Source organism: Scomber scombrus, chromosome 22 (assembly GCF_963691925.1).
Source record: "Scomber scombrus chromosome 22, fScoSco1.1, whole genome shotgun sequence".
Taxonomy (NCBI): Eukaryota; Metazoa; Chordata; class Actinopteri; order Scombriformes; family Scombridae; genus Scomber; species Scomber scombrus.
This window is the reverse complement of record NC_084991.1, coordinates 8,539,631-8,549,977: the sequence shown is the minus strand read 5'-3', so window position 1 is coordinate 8,549,977 and position 10,347 is coordinate 8,539,631.

Below are 10,347 nucleotides of genomic sequence, written 5' to 3'. Positions count from 1 at the left end.
ATAGTTTCCATGCATCATGTGCTTGCCTGTCACTGGGAAATAAAACCAAGTGTGACACATGGGGGATGACGAAGGTGGAATTTCCACTCCGGTGCAGGTGAACCCAATGATTCATTAAAAAGAACGAGCAAGTCAGCAGGAGTGCTGTGTCGAGGAGGGATACTTGGGCGTGTGAGGGTGGGTTGGAGGAGCGGGGAGAAGAGCGGATAGGAGAAGGGGAAGGAGTGAAGAGCAGAGGGGAGGGGAGGGCTGTAGTTTCTATCCATATGGTCAGCCAGTTGGTTGGTGGGCCAGTAGTCGGGTCTCAATGATCCAAAGCTTTAGCATGCATGACTGCCAAATCATCACACAGACACACAATCTGAACATATTCTCACTGAAAGAGGAGATGTGGACGTTGTGGAGTGCATATGAGTATGTGTGTCTGTGTGTGTGTGTGTGTGTGTGGTGTTGGACAGGTGCACCAGATGTCCACTTTCCACTCCTGTGGCCATTGTCACTAACATGCTCTGGTATCATGGGAGGGGATGGATGCCAAATGGCCGACACAGAAACCAGCATATCTGGAGCTGGCCGTGGAGACGGAGAAGGGGGCGGCTGCATCCGCTTGGCAAATGACCCAGGTAAACACCTCACATGGCAGCAACCCCAAAATATTTCACAACATTTAAAAAGGCCAAAGAGGAGTCAAACTCAATCGCTTTCTTCATTCCATTTCTTCATCTGATGAAATTATCTGAAGGAATACGATGATCCTGCTTTATTTGAATTATCCAGAGCTCATGTTGGACTTGTATTACATGCATCTACATAGTTTCAGGTCATTAAAGTCTTTAAAAAGGTCCCAAGACATAAAAATACTGAGCCTTGAATAAAAAAACTGTGTCTAATATGGTTTGCCTACATAAAAATTGATCAAGTACCTTTAACAAATCTGTATCTGCTGAACACAACATGACTCATACTTCACTGTAAAGTCCATTCTCAATGTTTGTACACTGGAAGCTTCAAGTTTCAACATTACAATTGTGTAGATTGCACATTGGACCAAGATTGGCTCCAAAATTGTTGTGGTGTCAAATGCTCGCTTTAGACTCAGATTTTCAATGAGCACAGAGAAACTTTTCACTTTCAGCAGAGGAATGTGAAAACAGCCTTCTGGCGTCAAACTCTGCACATACATCATTCTGCACAATGAAACTCAAACATCCAGCTGAACACGCTTTTGAATAGAGGGGGAATTTAGATTCCAATCTTTGGGGGTAGACATCATTCTGTAAAGATGTTGCAAACAGAGAAGTGATTCGTTGTTGATATTCTTAGTTTTTGCCACTTTATTTGTGACGGTCTACATTGGATTATTCAAGTAAATAATTAGAGAGTAACACTGATTTCACAGGAGCCCTAATTGTCTTCTTGTAGTCTCTGAAGAAACTCCTACGCAAAATCTTTATTAAAATAATGGTAATAAAATAACGTTGCCCGGCAACAAATACAACTCTATCAGATGGTCTTTAGTGAATATTGTGGACCAATGGAATGAAATCAATCACTGGATGGCTTACAAAGGGCCAACACTTCTCAAAGTGAGATTAAACACAATGAAAAGAAAAAGAAAATATTATCTGCATTGTTTTCTGTTATGAAATGCACATGTGCACATGTTCTCACTGCCTTGATTGTGACTAATAGTATTTTGACAGAGCACCCAGCTGGTGTATAGGCAGTATGGGGTAGCGCATCTGCTATCCTTCTCAACTTCACCCTGACCTCTCTGAGGGGAGCTGACACACAAACACACACACACGCACACAAACACACATCGCGGGAGGCCGCCATCCCACGCAGGGCAGCTGAGTGAGCGAGCTAACAGCCTGTGACCACGCTGTAATTATGAGCCGTTTTCTAATTATGAAGCACTTCAGTGGTTTTGCTTCGACCAACGAAACTTTTATTCTATTTTATAGCCTGCAGGAGCGGGTGACAAAAAACTAAGGATGAAGGGAAAAGACAGGAAGGGTTCTGTGCGTGTGGTTGGGGGGTGTTCGGGAGGGGGGTTGATGAAGTCAATGAGAAAAGCTGCTGGAGATGTTTCAGAAATAAGAAAAGAACAAACAGCGTGTAGAGTAAAGAGAGCTTGACACAAGACAATGAGACAGAAACAACCGTCCCTCAGCTGCAGTCTTCTCAGCAGGGTTTTCCACCATGAAGACTGCCAGCGAGCTGCCTGTAAAACAGAATCATTACACCATTAACCCTCAATCCATCTTCATTTGACCGCGCTGTAAGAAACTATATCAGTAAAAAAGCCATGGAGCTTCTTGAAGTTGACTGTGGAAATGGGGTGGAGCGAGGACTAGGACCACTAAGCATCCCTTATCCCACAATCCTGAATGTGGGCATGGCCAAGGTTGAAAGCAAACCTCTCTCTCCCCTCTCTCTCTCCCTTCTTCTCTGGATCTGTGGCGTGGTGCAGCAATGAGAGGTGACTTGTGGCCGATTGTGATTTATGTGGTGGTGGGTTCGGGTGTGCGGGACGTAGGCCGGTGGAGGGGAGAAGATGGATCCGAAGCGTGACCGAAGGAGACAATCTGATTACAGCCTTCTACCTCCTTTCATCTTCATCTTCAACATTTGCCAGTTCACTCGCTCTTTCGCCCACATCATGTCGCTATGGTAACCTGAAACCTGGGAAGAAGCCAAGTGCCACGGAATGGCGACTTGATGGTCAAGGCAGAGACGGATATATGTTGAAGATGAGCGTTTTGTGTATGCAGAATCCTTTCCTCACCTTAAACATGACTTTTGAATAAACACACACATTCTTCTACTTCCAAAAAAAATTAATAAGCAATAAAATGCACCATTGATCAACTTTGTAATGGGCACCACTGAAGTAAGTTTGCTGACTTCTCCACTTTTGCAACTGTTATCTTGCATTTGATGATTTTCCGGTAGTTACCACTTGTAACCATGAGGCTACAAAAGGTATATAGGCTCACTCTTTCCACATTTAGGAATACAAATTATAGACAGGTGGATACAGATAAAAAAGGACACAGACAGAAAGTTGTTGTCATTGGAGTTAGTTGGCAGCACATCACCAGTCTAATCCACAAACAGACAATTCCCAAAGACGAGGCGGTAATCAGACGCGTTACAAGCTGCCTTATACACTTAAATTTGACTGTGACAACTTGCTGCTTGGATTTAACAAACTCTAATTTGAGCCATTTGAAAGGAGGAGACTTTATCAACTTGAAATGAAGTTGGAGCTGCTGCAGCATTTTTTCCCATCAATCAATGAAGAGTTTTTTCTATTAAATGTCAAATATTGTAAGAAAACATAATTTTTTCAGAAGCCAAGATGTCATCCTAAGATGTTTGTATGCCAGACAGACCAAACCGTAAACATCTTCAAAAAGCTGGAACCACAACATCTACCACTCTGATGTATGAAAAATGACTAATTGAATAATTGCTTATTAATTATCAGTCAATCAAGTAAGAGATTAATCGACTAATTCGAGGAGCTGAATCCTACGATTTAAAAACAACTTACACTCGTAATGAGATGTAACAATTAAAATTTAAACACATATTTAGGGCTTTTATCGCTCCCACTTATATCAAGACACATGTTTAAATCCATGGAACCATTTACAGATTTCCCCAGACACTACAAATAAATAAAAGATGCACACATGCATGTGTACATGTATGCATGCGCATTTACCCCTTGGCATCCTCCTGAGCCCTGCTGTGTTCTCAGACTGCCATCAAGAGGCAGGTCGAGGTAGTGGTGATACACTTTCCTCTTTCTGCACTGGTAATTCAACTTCAAAGATGATATTTATTTAATATGAACATTTTTATTTTAAAATCCCCAATCCTACTCTGCACAAGTAGGCGAGAAAGATGGATTTACTTGAGGAGGCAGAAAATGGAGTGTGCCAGAAAACGAAGGAAAGCGAAGACAGTTTAACTTAATGCACATATTTATATTGGTACACACACACACACACACACACACGCGCGCTGACCATCTAAAAACAGCCAGTAATGATAAAGGTAAGCAGTTCTAAGTGAGCAGCCTGCTCTTCACTAAATCACAACACAGAATCAGCCCACAGGGACTAGTGAAACGTCGGTCTTCTCTGGATTACATCGTTTATCACTATCATCAGTACAGTGTGTATTACAGTGCTGCTGATGTGCAATCTATTCCTGACTAAGGCTTTGACAGAGACACAAAAGAGCAAAAACCCTGCCTTAAAAAAAGAAAGAGGTGCTGGGTGTAGCAGTTTTAACATCAATAAATCATTATCGCTGTGATTTGATACGTTACTGACACTTTTAAAAATGAAAGTTTCAAAGTGCTTCAAGTCAAGAGAGAAAAGACTGTCAGAAGGTTAGATTAATGAAACAGTCAGAGAGACAGATAGACATGAAAATGAATAAAGTTAATGACGCGTGTAGTCATAACATCATTTAGAGCTATTCGTTAGAGAAAAGGCAGAAGTTATTTTCCCAAAAGTCCAGACGCAGGTTTAAAGACTCTCAAAACTTCAAGTTGATTATAAAACAGCTTTGAGAGCAGAAAAATCAATACTGTATTTTCTGTTGATGAAAGGCCTCTCTGACAGCATCTTACATATTCAGTATTGACTTGTTCTAGATAGTCATTGAAGCTCTGCTTAACACTGAGTGAAATATATGTTTTTATAGCTGCATCATTCCATTAAAAGGAAATATTCTAGGCGTCTTCTGCACCCTTTGATACAAATTTCCCCCAAATTCAGTCTGACATATAGATTAGACGGTAAAAGTTGTGTGTCTTTGAACAGCATTCGCCTGCGCAGCATGAATTTGCAACGTCTGACCCACTGGGTGGGTTTCATTTTTAAAAACATCTAAGAAGAATCATGTGGGTGTGAAATCTGTGAGAATGGATGTGGTCTCACCTTTGAGCCACATGATGATGACTACATGCAGGATACTTCAGACAGCAAGAAAGCACTGATCTGACTCTTTATTCAAATGTGAGTTAATAGACTTAACATTTACAACAATAATTTTGTCTTTACTGCTAGTTTATAATCAACATGCCTGTACCATCATCTTGTCTAAAATTAAAAACACAGGATATAAAGCCAGAAAATTCAGATTTAACTCTTTTTGCAGACTTGTTTTTATTGGAGATCAGCTACATCAGCTCAGCTTAGTGGACGTTTTTTTATTGATGCTAATTGAGGCCTGTCATTGAAGATTAGCACATTTTGGGGAAATTGAGTTAGCAACTGACCTGGAGAGATCATTTCAGTCTTCTACAAGAGCTCAAAGCAAGTTCTACGGTGCACATCACTTCTCCTGATCTGTTACATTTGGCCTTTTTTAAGCTATCAAACTTAATTTGATGATGATTCCCAAAACGACAACTTTGATTTCTTATCCTCTGACAGTGATAGACAAGTAAACACATGGCTACACAGACTGATAAACATCCAGACAGACATGCCACAACACTTCTGCTCATTACCCTCTGGCCTCAGCAGAGGAACGTGTATCTGCCACGGACTCAATTACTTCCACCTTCCTTACTCGGATGTGACATGAATAACCACATTATGATTACCTCTAGCTCCGTGACGCAGCTCAGCCCTCCCACTCAAACGACTTTGTGTAATTAAAATGAAGACAGCTAAAAGCTTGGGAAATAACTTGAGTGTCAGGATGGAAGAAAAGAAGAAGGAGACGGATGGGAGATGAAGTGAGGAGCCTCTGAGATCTGGTTTGATTACTAAAAAGGAGGAGAGAGATGGACAGTGTCGGATGGAGGCTTAAAGATGCACTGTGCCTCCTACCCAAATAACAGCAAACAGAAAGCGAGAAATGACTTTAATTTGGCACTTGAATACACAAAAATCATGTAATGCAGTCAGTAAACTGCACAAAGCTTGCTTGTGTTTACCAGCTCTGCAGGTCTGGATGATACAGGAGAACATTTTTTCTAAATATGTCTTTTCTAGTGCCATTTAGAGTTGTTTTTCCTCACTTTTCTGTCCCTCCTAATTGAGCTTTTCCCAGTAGCATGTGCTGAAAGTGACCAACACCTCTTTCACCTGAAATGGAGAATGTGAAGTTTGAATGTGTTGAGATTCACACCATCTACCCCAGTTTTTTTGGGTTTTTTCCCTTTTTGGATACTCTGAAATTTTGTTCACTCTCAATTTGAATCATCACCTGCTGTGCACCGAGTGGATTTCATGCCTGAAGCGATACAAGATATTGGAAAGGAATTAAGGCGAATAGTTGAAAGGACTCAATTAGTGGGATTGAGATGCTCTGCTTTTTTGCAGTTTTGTCATTTAAGTGTATGAACTTGTTGCATTTTCACACAAAAACTGAACAAAGTGGAGCAACACCTTGACACAAATCAACAACATTTCACAGCTTCATTTTTCATCATTAACCAGCTGTAAAACTAAACAGCAGTCCCACACAAAGAGAAAACGGCAGTCCCAGAGAAAGAAAAAAACAGCTGCTCAATATAGCGAAGAAAAATGTACAAAATATCAGCACCACAACTATCAAGATATGTAGTTTGACACCAATTATGTGACCTGAAAGACAAAGCCAACACTGTTTACATTGTATTTTACATTTAAAGCAATATTTATTGATCTTAAATTTAAAAAATGTAGCCACTTGGGGGCAGCACAAAAAGCTGTAAACACAAAATCTACATATTATCACCTTATAAAGTTGAAATGCAGTCGTGCATCTTTTATCTCTGTTTGGATCTCCACCAGCTTCTGAAGGAAATATCTGGCCTTTTAAAAGCTAAATGCCACATTATATTCACCGGCTAGTCGCTAACTTTGTCTGTGGGCCATTCGGTAGCGTATAATGGTTTATCAGAGCTTGTTCACTGTCAACAGCTGCCTGCTTCAACTAGAAACCAGGCTAGTGAAAGTGAACCAAAACAGTAAATTTATGGGCTGTAAAACCAAAACAATGAGCTAAAAGATGCTAAAACGCTCTGTACTGTTAGAGCTAAGGGGAAATGTAGAGTCGGGTGATAATTCTCTCTGAGTTTGTCATATTACACATGGTAATTTGACCCTTTGTTAATGTACAATATTTCTTAGTGCAGCTTTAAACAGCTCAGAGCGTCACCAGCTGGTTCTCATTTGCCTTTAAAACATCTAAGGTGAAAGTGGTCATCGTTTCTCACACGGAGGGAAAGAAAATTCGGTAAAGTGACACGAGTTGACATCAGCCATCTATATCCTGTCAGAGCACACACACACACACACACACACACACACACACACACACACACACACTCTCTGTCCTGTATCCTACGTTGTCCTTCTGGAGGACAGCAGAAATTAAGGTGCCAACAGCCAGCAGCTTTCATCAGCCTTTCCAATGTTCTTCTGGTGACAAGCAGCAGCGCTCCGTATTACAAATACACACACACACAAAGCGCGTGCACATACACACACAGAGATTCCCTGTCAGATAAGTGTGACCTTAGATGTAATGTACACAGAGATGCTGTTTTCTCTCCCTGGTGCTGGAAAAATAAATGTTCTCTCCAAAGCACTTGCTTTTTGTTTTAGAAAGACAAAAACTAAAATATCATATTGGACTGTGAAGTTATCAGATCATCAGCATATAGACAAACAAACCAATACGCCAATCAATGAATCACTTAATCAGCTAATCAGTAAATACCATGCTGTTTATTGGAAGTAAATATGAGTTTCTCAAAATTCTTCCTATATTATTATCTTGGACAAGCAGAATGACTTCTGTTGTTGACATCAAGCAAAAAATCCTAAATTTTTCTTCCAAAAATGGAGAAACGCTTCGTTCAAAAGCAAATATTAAGGCTTGTCTTTGTCAAGGACACACTAGTTATTAGTGATCAGCCTGGTCCATTCTCCAGCCAACCTGCCAACCATTTACTTTCAAACACAGCCCCCTTTCTTTTTCATCGTAGCCATTAATTCATCATCTAAAAAATCTAGGCTGCACCGCTAATTATCTTCAGGGTTGGTTTTTTTCTTTTCTTTTCGCTGCTCTGCTCACCAAAACATTAATGCGAGTTGAAGCTTACCCTTTGATGACCCAACAAATCTGTCTCTGTACAAAGACGCAAACGTGCCTCAGCGTCAGCAAGACAAGAGACGAACAATTAGAACACGCCGTTTAAAAAATTCAAACAGCACAGATACAAAGCGGCGACCGTGTTCCCTCATTCGTCGAACGCCAGGTCGTGACACTGTTCAGTTATCTGCAGGAGTTATCTGCTTGATGCGTTCCCTCCCTAATCTTAAACATCTGCCAGTCAGTCACAAACACACACACACATATACACACACATACCATCCCCCTGTTCACTCCTCAGACGTGTGCCAAATAAACATCATTAAAAACAGGCGGCGGTTGCCCCAATGCGACACCCACCATGCATGTCGGGTAAACACCACAACAGCTCATTAGCATCCAAAGTCATCAAATTACAGTGTGTGTGTGTGGTGTGTGAGCGCTTCTGAGTGTGTGTGATGAATTTTGTGCATGTGTGCAGTAAGGTACAGTAAGAAGGAAGTATTGCGTGTTCATGTGTGTGTGTATACTCGTCCTCATGCATGAGTGCCTGCATGTATGTGGCTTCAAGCGATGGAGAAAACAGTTCATTGTGCAATAAGCAAACTTCTGTTAAAATATTCATGAGTGGCCTCAGTGGGGTGCGGCAGGTTGAGTCAGGTCGAGCTCATTTAAACAGGAGAGTGAGCTAAAATGGAAGCAGAAGCTCTAGAGAGCAGCGGTTACTTGAGGTCATCAGTTTGAAACCTTTGCAGTAGTGACACAAATGTGGAAATAACAACATTTGAAGGTTTGCTTGATTATAGAAAATGTCCAAAAAAGCCAGAGTTGTGTCTAATAGAGCATATTCAATTTGGCATTAACACAATTCCTGAATAAGACTGTGATAGCTATATTTTTCTTTTAGGCAACAACTTCATAGTTTTTTTTAAAAGGCAATTCCTAAAACAGCTGGCTACTATAGTTTTAGCAAACATTACTCAAACAGAAGAAAATAGTATATTTGTTAAGGACTATTTTCAGCAGCGGATTAATAACACATTTCTTGCACTAGTTACAGCAGCAGGATGGGATTATTTTTCATATTTTTTTGGACAACAATTGAAGTCTATTCTAGATAAATAAGCTACATTAAGTTTGGTGACAGCATTATCCTTGCTAAGCTATTAAAGTCACATTATGGGCATTTTCAAGCCTATAACTCCTATGTGTTGTGAATGCATCACTACAAGCATGTGAGAAGGTTAACTCTGATTATTGGTCAGATGTGTCTAGGGCGGGAGCAAGAACATAAACACAGGAAGAAGGTCTTAAAGAAGATCCCCAAAAACAACAGCTGCTAGCAACTGTTGATTTCACTCATCTGCATCCCAGTATGCAAAGCACACCTGGCAACGGGTGAAGTTGCACTGAAACTTGCAAAGCATGCCTAGATTCCATAATCTCAAACAGTCTCGGAGGGTTGTTTTGTTCCCCACCCCATGAATGGCACCAAGGGAGGTAAACAACTGAATTGTTGCTAAAAGGGCGCCCACTGTGGTCACAAGTGGTCACAGGATAACAGCACATTAAATGTCTCTTCATTTTCCAAGACTCTTGAGTAATTTACATCATTATTGGGTGACCTGGCTAATAAGACTGCTGACCATAAGCTACTGGTGATATTAGACTAAGTGGAGGTGCTCCAAGTATATCAGTGGAGCAAACGGTACATTTAATCAATTATGAACTGAACTTTTCATGTGTAAAAGGAACACTGTAGCATTTCTTCTTTACAAAGTTATTTGAAATGAAATAACTTTTTATATACAGGTAAATCTTATCCATCATTATGGAGGTAAAATATAAAGAAGCCCAACATATTAAAAAATATGTAGAAATATACAATTACATAGTGCGTCAGGACACCACCAGAGATGTTGTGTGAGTGAGAGAGAGAACGAGAACGAGAGCGAGAGATTTACCAGACAAAAGCCAAACACAGTTTAACGTAACAGCTTAGCAGAGCAAACAACTGCCTCATTAAATAAAATCCAGAGATGGGTCGCAGCAAGAATTCAAAAGTGCAAACGAACTGTGGCGTACCTTTTTTTTAAATGTCAGGGGTTGATTGTGTGAGACAACAGTGTGAGCTTGACTTATTTGATCCTACACAGATTTAAAAAGCATTTTATAGTATAAACTGTGATTGTACCGCTGCTTGATCAAATACTTTCAGCTACGAAATGG